We start from the raw sequence: 8,597 nt of genomic DNA, 5'->3' as shown, positions 1-8,597 counted from the left end.
GTGGAGGTGGCGGGGCCCCTCGGGACTCCGCTGGGTCTGGCGCAACGGAAGAGGGCCTCACCTCGAGGGGAGGCAGGAACCTCAGGCTTCCTCTCCGTTTCGGACTCCGACCGCAGGGTCCCTGCAGAGTTGGGACAGGAGAGTCAGGCCTCGTCTTGTCTGAGGAAGGGAACCCCGCTGGCCTCTCGAGTTGCTCAGGGGGTCTCCGGCCCCTCGTCAAGCTGTGTGTGGAACCCGCGGGTCTTTGCGGACGATGCACGGGGGTGGCAGTGCCCCTTCGTGTGGTGCCTTCCCCCACAGGGTTGCCTTCGAAGAGGGGTCCGGGCCTCGGGTCCTTCTCAAGGGCGGACCGGGGAATCGGGGGCGTTCGGCATGTGGCCCCACCCACGTGGCTCGTCTCGAATTTCCTCGTGAGACCGGCCTCATCCTGAGGTGCGCCGGGAAGGCCGGGAACCCCTTCCAGACCACGCAGGGGAATCGCCTCTCCTGTCGCGGTCAGGAGGGGAGAAGGGGCTCAGAGGAAGCGGTGCCGGGACCCTCGGTGTTCCCCTCGAGGGAACCCGGCGTGTCGGGGGACTTTTGGGGGTCGCAGGAAGGCTGTCAGGGACCGTTTCGCCCTTCAGGGCGGAACAGGGGACTTCCCTTGAGACGCCGTGGCGGGCAAGGGCCTCCTCTTGCCAAGAGGTGGGAACCACGTGGTTTTTCTCGAGTTGCGGCGGGATTCTCGAGTTACGACGGGGATCTCAGCCTTCCCCTTGGGTTGGCCCTGGGAAGCCCAATCTTCCCCTCGGGTTGCGAGGGAAAGCTGGGGGTTGCGCTCGAGTCACTGCAGGGCCGAAGAGACCTCACCTAGGCGTGTGTCCGGGACCTACTATTCCTCTCCAGGGAAGGCAGGGATCTCGGGGTTGCATTCCAGGCTCCCCCGGGGAGTCAGGCCTCGTCTCGAGGGGAAGCCAAGGACTCCGCTCTCCTCTCGAGTCGCGACGCGGGTCTCTTGGAGCCCCCTGAGCGGCCTCAAGGGAGTCCAGCCTCCTCTTCCGTTTGGAGAGAGGACCCGGGATTGCTCTCCAGGCCATGCAGGAAAAGAAGGCCCTCAGCTCGCGAGGACGGGGGCGTCTCAGGGGTTTCCTCGAGCTGCGGCGCCCGTGGGGCTTTTCTCCCGAGGCACGACGAGGATCTCAGGGAGCCTCTCGTGCGGCGCCAGGGAAGTCAGGTCTCCATGCGCGTGGCGAGGGGGAGCGCGTCCTGGCTCTCGAGTCACGGGAGGGGACTAGGGCCTCGAGACGCGTTGAAGAAGGACTCTCGAGGTCTTTCTCGGGGGGCGGCGGGAAACCCTCGTGTCCCTCGCCTTCTGCCGGGGACCTTAGGGAACTTCCCAGGGTGCCTCTGAGAGGCGAGGGATCCTGTGGAGGTGGCGGGGCCCCTCGGGACTCCGCTGGGTCTGGCGCAACGGAAGAGGGCCTCACCTCGAGGGGAGGCAGGAACCTCAGGCTTCCTCTCCGTTTCGGACTCCGACCGCAGGGTCCCTGCAGAGTTGGGACAGGAGAGTCAGGCCTCGTCTTGTCTGAGGAAGGGAACCCCGCTGGCCTCTCGAGTTGCTCAGGGGGTCTCCGGCCCTTCGTCGAGCTGTGTGTGGAACCCGCGGGTCTTTGCGGACGATGCACGGGGGTGGCAGTGCCCCTTCGTGTTGTGCCTTCCCCCACAGGGTTGCCTTCGAAGAGGGGTCCGGGCCTCGGGTCCTTCTCAAGGGCGGACCGGGGAATCGGGGGCGTTCGGCATGTGGCCCCACCCACGTGGCTCGTCTCGAATTTCCTCGTGAGACCGGCCTCATCTAGAGGTGTGCCGGGAAGGCCGGGAACCCCTTCCAGACCACGCAGGGGAATCGCCTCTCCTGTCGCGGTCAGGAGGGGAGAAGGGGCTCAGAGGAAGCGGTGCCGGGACCCTCGGTGTTCCCCTCGAGGGAACCCGGCGTGTCGGGGGACTTTTGGGGGTCGCAGGAAGGCTGTCAGGGACCGTTTCGCCCTTCAGGGCGGAACAGGGGACTTCCCTTGAGACGCCGTGGCGGGCAAGGGCCTCCTCTTGCCAAGAGGTGGGAACCACGTGGTTTTTCTCGAGTTGCGGCGGGATTCTCGAGTTACGACGGGGATCTCAGCCTTCCCCTTGGGTTGGCCCTGGGAAGCCCAATCTTCCCCTCGGGTTGCGAGGGAAAGCTGGGGGTTGCGCTCGAGTCACTGCAGGGCCGAAGAGACCTCACCTAGGCGTGTGTCCGGGACCTACTATTCCTCTCCAGGGAAGGCAGGGATCTCGGGGTTGCATTCCAGGCTCCCCCGGGGAGTCAGGCCTCGTCTCGAGGGGAAGCCAAGGACTCCGCTCTCCTCTCGAGTCGCGACGCGGGTCTCTTGGAGCCCCCTGAGCGGCCTCAAGGGAGTCCAGCCTCCTCTTCCGTTTGGAGAGAGGACCCGGGATTGCTCTCCAGGCCATGCAGGAAAAGAAGGCCCTCAGCTCGCGAGGACGGGGGCGTCTCCGGGGTTTCCTCGAGCTGCGGCGCCCGTGGGGGTTTTCTCCCGAGGCACGACGAGGATCTCAGGGAGCCTCTCGTGCGGCGCCAGGGAAGTCAGGTCTCCATGCGCGTGGCGAGGGGGAGCGCGTCCTGGCTCTCGAGTCACGGGAGGGGACTAGGGCCTCGAGACGCGTTGAAGAAGGACTCTCGAGGTCTTTCTCGGGGGGCGGCGGGAAACCCTCGTGTCCCTCGCCTTCTGCCGGGGACCTTAGGGAACTTCCCAGGGTGCCTCTGAGAGGCGAGGGATCCTGTGGAGGTGGCGGGGCCCCTCGGGACTCCGCTGGGTCTGGCGCAACGGAAGAGGGCCTCACCTCGAGGGGAGGCAGGAACCTCAGGCTTCCTCTCCGTTTCGGACTCCGACCGCAGGGTCCCTGCCGAGTTGGGACAGGAGAGTCAGGCCTCGTCTTGTCTGAGGAAGGGAACCCCGCTGGCCTCTCGAGTTGCTCAGGGGGTCTCCGGCCCCTCGTCAAGCTGTGTGTGGAACCCGCGGGTCTTTGTGGACGATGCACGGGGGTGGCAGTGCCCCTTCGTGTGGTGCCTTCACCCACAGGGTTGCCTTCGAAGAGGGGTCCGGGCCTCGGGTCCTTCTCAAGGGCGGACCGGGGAATCGGGGGCGTTCGGCATGTGGCCCCACCCACGTGGCTCGTCTCGAATTTCCTCGTGAGACCGGCCTCATCCTGAGGTGCGCCGGGAAGGCCGGGAACCCCTTCCAGACCACGCAGGGGAATCGCTTCTCCTGTCGCGGTCAGGAGGGGAGAAGGGGCTCAGAGGAAGCGGTGCCGGGACCCTCGGTGTTCCCCTCGAGGGAACCCGGCGTGTCGGGGGACTTTTGGTGGTCGCAGGAAGGCTGTCAGGGACCGTTTCGCCCTTCAGGGCGGAACAGGGGACTTCCCTTGAGACGCCGTTGCGGGCAAGGGCCTCCTCTTGCCAAGAGGTGGGAACCACGTGGTTTTTCTCGAGTTGCGGCGGGATTCTCGAGTTACGACGGGGATCTCAGCCTTCCCCTTGGGTTGGCCCTGGGAAGCCCAATCTTCCCCTCGGGTTGCGAGGGAAAGCTGGGGGTTGCGCTCGAGTCACTGCAGGGCCGAAGAGACCTCACCTAGGCGTGTGTCCGGGACCTACTATTCCTCTCCAGGGAAGGCAGGGATCTCGGGGTTGCATTCCAGGCTCCCCCGGGGAGTCAGGCCTCGTCTCGAGGGGAAGCCAAGGACTCCGCTCTCCTCTCGAGTCGCGACGCGGGTCTCTTGGAGCCCCCTGAGCGGCCTCAAGGGAGTCCAGCCTCCTCTTCCGTTTGGAGAGAGGACCCGGGATTGCTCTCCAGGCCATGCAGGAAAAGAAGGCCCTCAGCTCGCGAGGACGGGGGCGTCTCAGGGGTTTCCTCGAGCTGCGGCGCCCGTGGGGCTTTTCTCCCGAGGCACGACGAGGATCTCAGGGAGCCTCTCGTGCGGCGCCAGGGAAGTCAGGTCTCCATGCGCGTGGCGAGGGGGAGCGTGTCCTGGCTCTCGAGTCACGGGAGGGGACTAGGGCCTCGAGACGCGTTGAAGAAGGACTCTCGAGGTCTTTCTCGGGGGGCGGCGGGAAACCCTCGTGTCCCTCGCCTTCTGCCGGGGACCTTAGGGAACTTCCCAGGGTGCCTCTGAGAGGCGAGGGATCCTGTGGAGGTGGCGGGGCCCCTCGGGACTCCGCTGGGTCTGGCGCAACGGAAGAGGGCCTCACCTCGAGGGGAGGCAGGAACCTCAGGCTTCCTCTCCGTTTCGGACTCCGACCGCAGGGTCCCTGCAGAGTTGGGACAGGAGAGTCAGGCCTCGTCTTGTCTGAGGAAGGGAACCCCGCTGGCCTCTCGAGTTGCTCAGGGGGTCTCCGGCCCCTCGTCGAGCTGTGTGTGGAACCCGCGGGTCTTTGCGGACGATGCACGGGGGTGGCAGTGCCCCTTCGTGTTGTGCCTTCACCCACAGGGTTGCCTTCGAAGAGGGGTCCGGGCCTCGGGTCCTTCTCAAGGGCGGACCGGGGAATCGGGGGCGTTCGGCATGTGGCCCCACCCACGTGGCTCGTCTCGAATTTCCTCGTGAGACCGGCCTCATCCTGAGGTGCGCCGGGAAGGCCGGGAACCCCTTCCAGACCACGCAGGGGAATCGCCTCTCCTGTCGCGATCAGGAGGGGAGAAGGGGCTCAGAGGAAGCGGTGCCGGGACCCTCAGTGTTCCCCTCGAGGGAACCCGGCGTGTCGGGGGACTTTTGGGGGTCGCAGGAAGGCTGTCAGGGAACGTTTCGCCCTTCAGGGCGGAACAGGCGACTTCCCTTGAGACGCCGTGGCGGGCAAGGGCCTCCTCTTGCCAAGAGGTTGGAACCACGTGGTTTTTCTCGAGTTGCAGCGGGATTCTCGAGTTACGACGGGGATCTCAGCCTTCCCCTTGGGTTGGCCCTGGGAAGCCCAATCTTCCCCTCGGGTTGCGAGGGAAGGCGGCGGGTTGCGCTCGAGTCACTGCAGGGCCGAACAGACCTCACCTAGGCGTGTGTCCGGGACCTACTATTCCTCTCCAGGGAAGGCAGGGATCTCGGGGTTGCATTCCAGGCCCCCCCGGGGAGTCAGGCCTCGTCTCGAGGGGAAGCCAAGGACTCCGCTCTCCTCTCGAGTCGCGACGCGGGTCTCTTGGAGCCCCCTGAGCGGCCTCAAGGGAGTCCAGCCTCCTCTTCCGTTGGGAGAGAGGACCCGGGATTGCTCTCCAGGCCATGCAGGAAAAGAAGGCCCTCAGCTCGCGAGGACGGGGGCGTCTCCGGGGTTTCCTCGAGCTGCGGCGCCCGTGGGGGTTTTCTCCCGAGGCACGACGAGGATCTCAGGGAGCCTCTCGTGTGGCGCCAGTGAAGTCAGGTCTCCATGCGCGTGGCGAGGGGGAGCGCGTCCTGGCTCTCGAGTCACGGGAGGGGACTAGGGCCTCGAGACGCGTTGAAGAAGGACTCTCGAGGTCTTTCTCGGGGGGCGGCGGGAAACCCTCGTGTCCGTCGCCTTCTGCCGGGGACCTTAGGGAACTTCCCAGGGTGCCTCTGAGAGGCGAGGGATTCTGTGGAGGTGGCGGGGCCCCTCGGGACTCCGCTGGGTCTGGCGCAACGGAAGAGGGCCTCACCTCGAGGGGAGGCAGGAACCTCAGGCTTCCTCTCCGTTTCGGACTCCGACCGCAGGGTCCCTGCAGAGTTGGGACAGGAGAGTCAGGCCTCGTCTTGTCTGAGGAAGGGAACCCCGCTGGCCTCTCGAGTTGCTCAGGGGGTCTCCGGCCCCTCGTCGAGCTGTGTGTGGAACCCGCGGGTCTTTGCGGACGATGCACGGGGGTGGCAGTGCCCCTTCGTGTGGTGCCTTCACCCACAGGGTTGCCTTCGAAGAGGGGTCCGGGCCTCGGGTCCTTCTCAAGGGCGGACCGGGGAATCGGGGGCGTTCGGCATGTGGCCCCACCCACGTGGCTCGTCTCGAATTTCCTCGTGAGACCGGCCTCATCCTGAGGTGCGCCGGGAAGGCCGGAAACCCCTTCCAGACCACGCAGGGGAATCGCCTCTCCTGTCGCGATCAGGAGGGGAGAAGGGGCTCAGAGGAAGCGGTGCCGGGACACTCGGTGTTCCCCTCGAGGGAACCCGGCGTGTCGGGGGACTTTTGGGGGTCTCAGGAAGGCTGTCAGGGACCGTTTCGCCCTTCAGGGCGGAACAGGGGACTTCCCTTGAGACGCCGTGGCGGGCAAGGGCCTCCTCTTGCCAAGAGGTGGGAACCACGTGGTTTTTCTCGAGTTGCAGCGGGATTCTCGAGATACGACGGGGATCTCAGCCTTCCCCTTGGGTTGGCCCTGGGAAGCCCAATCTTCCCCTCGGGTTGCGAGGGAAAGCTGGGGGTTGCGCTCGAGTCACTGCAGGGCCGAAGAGACCTCACCTAGGCGTGTGTCCGGGACCTACTATTCCTCTCCAGGGAAGGCAGGGATCTCGGGGTTGCATTCCAGGCTCCCCCGGGGAGTCAGGCCTCGTCTCGAGGGGAAGCCAAGGACTCCGCTCTCCTCTCGAGTCGCGACGCGGGTCTCTCGGAGCCCCCTGAGCGGACTCAAGGGAGTCCAGCCTCCTCTTCCGTTGGGAGAGAGGACCCGGGATTGCTCTCCAGGCCATGCAGGAAAAGAAGGCCCTCAGCTCGCGAGGACGGGGGCGTCTCCGGGGTTTCCTCGAGCTGCGGCGCCCGTGTGGGTTTTCTCCCGAGGCACGACGAGGATCTCAGGGAGCCTCTCGTGCGGCGCCAGGGAAGTCAGGTCTCCATGCGCGTGGCGAGGGGGAGCGCGTCCTGGCTCTCGAGTCACGGGAGGGGACTAGGGCCTCGAGACGCGTTGAAGAAGGACTCTCGAGGTCTTTCTCGGGGGGCGGCTGGAAACCCTCGTGTCCCTCGACTTCTGCCGGGGACCTTAGGGAACTTCCCAGGGTGCCTCTGAGAGGCGAGGGATCCTGTGGAGGTGGCGGGGCCCCTCGGGACTCCGCTGGGTCTGGCGCAACGGAAGAGGGCCTCACCTCGAGGGGAGGCAGGAACCTCAGGCTTCCTCTCCGTTTCGGACTCCGACCGCAGGGTCCCTGCAGAGTTGGGACAGGAGAGTCAGGCCTCGTCTTGTCTGAGGAAGGGAACCCCGCTGGCCTCTCGAGTTGCTCAGGGGGTCTCCGGCCCCTCGTCGAGCTGTGTGTGGAACCCGCGGGTCTTTGCGGACGATGCACGGGGGTGGCAGTGCCCCTTCGTGTTGTGCCTTCACCCACAGGGTTGCCTTCGAAGAGGGGTCCGGGCCTCGGGTCCTTCTCAAGGGCGGACTGGGGAATCGGGGGCGTTCGGCATGTGGCCCCACCCACGTGGCTCATCTCGAATTTCCTCGTGAAGACCGTCCTCATCCTGAGGTGCGCCGGGAAGGCCGGGAACCCCTTCCAGACCACGCAGGGGAATCGCCTCTCCTGTCGCGATCAGGAGGGGAGAAGGGGCTCAGAGGAAGCGGTGCCGGGACACTCGGTGTTCCCCTCGAGGGAACCCGGCGTGTCGGGGGACTCTTGGGGGTCGCAGGAAGGCTGTCAGGGACCGTTTCGCCCTTCAGGGCGGAACAGGGGACTTCCCTTGAGACGCCGTGGCGGGCAAGGGCCTCCTCTTGCCAAGAGGTGGGAACCACGTGGTTTTTCTCGAGTTGCGGCGGGATTCTCGAGTTACGACGGGGATCTCAGCCTTCCCCTTGGGTTGGCCCTGGGAAGCCCAATCTTCCCCTCGGGTTGCGAGGGAAAGCTGGGGGTTGCGCTCGAGTCACTGCAGGGCCGAAGAGACCTCACCTAGGCGTGTGTCCGGGACCTACTATTCCTCTCCAGGGAAGGCAGGGATCTCGGGGTTGCATTCCAGGCTCCCCCGGGGAGTCAGGCCTCGTCTCGAGGGGAAGCCAAGGACTCCGCTCTCCTCTCGAGTCGCGACGCGGGTCTCTTGGAGCCCCCTGAGCGGCCTCAAGGGAGTCCAGCCTCCTCTTCCGTTTGGAGAGAGGTCCCGGGATTGCTCTCCAGGCCATGCAGGAAAAGAAGGCCCTCAGCTCGCGAGGACGGGGGCGTCTCCGGGGTTTCCTCGAGCTGCGGCGCCCGTGGGGGTTTTCTCCCGAGGCACGACGAGGATCTCAGGGAGCCTCTCGTGCGGTGCCAGGGAAGTCAGGTCTCCATGCGCGTGGCGAGGGGGAGCGCGTCCTGGCTCTCGAGTCATGGGAGGGGACTAGGGCCTCGAGACGCGTTGAAGAAGGACTCTCGAGGTCTTTCTCGGGGGGCGGCGGGAAACCCTCGTGTCCCTCGCCTTCTGCCGGGGACCTTAGGGAACTTCCCAGGGTGCCTCTGAGAGGCGAGGGATCCTGTGGAGGTGGCGGGGCCCCTCGGGACTCCGCTGGGTCTGGCGCAACGGAAGAGGGCCTCACCTCGAGGGAAGGCAGGAACCTCAGGCTTCCTCTCCGTTTCGGACTCCGACCGCAGGGTCCCTGCAGAGCTGGGACAGGAGAGTCAGGCCTCGTCTTGTCTGAGGA

Source organism: Bubalus kerabau, unplaced genomic scaffold, assembly GCF_029407905.1.
Source record: "Bubalus kerabau isolate K-KA32 ecotype Philippines breed swamp buffalo unplaced genomic scaffold, PCC_UOA_SB_1v2 scaffold_40, whole genome shotgun sequence".
Classification (NCBI taxonomy): Eukaryota; Metazoa; Chordata; class Mammalia; order Artiodactyla; family Bovidae; genus Bubalus; species Bubalus kerabau.
Note: the sequence above shows the minus strand (reverse complement) of the source record.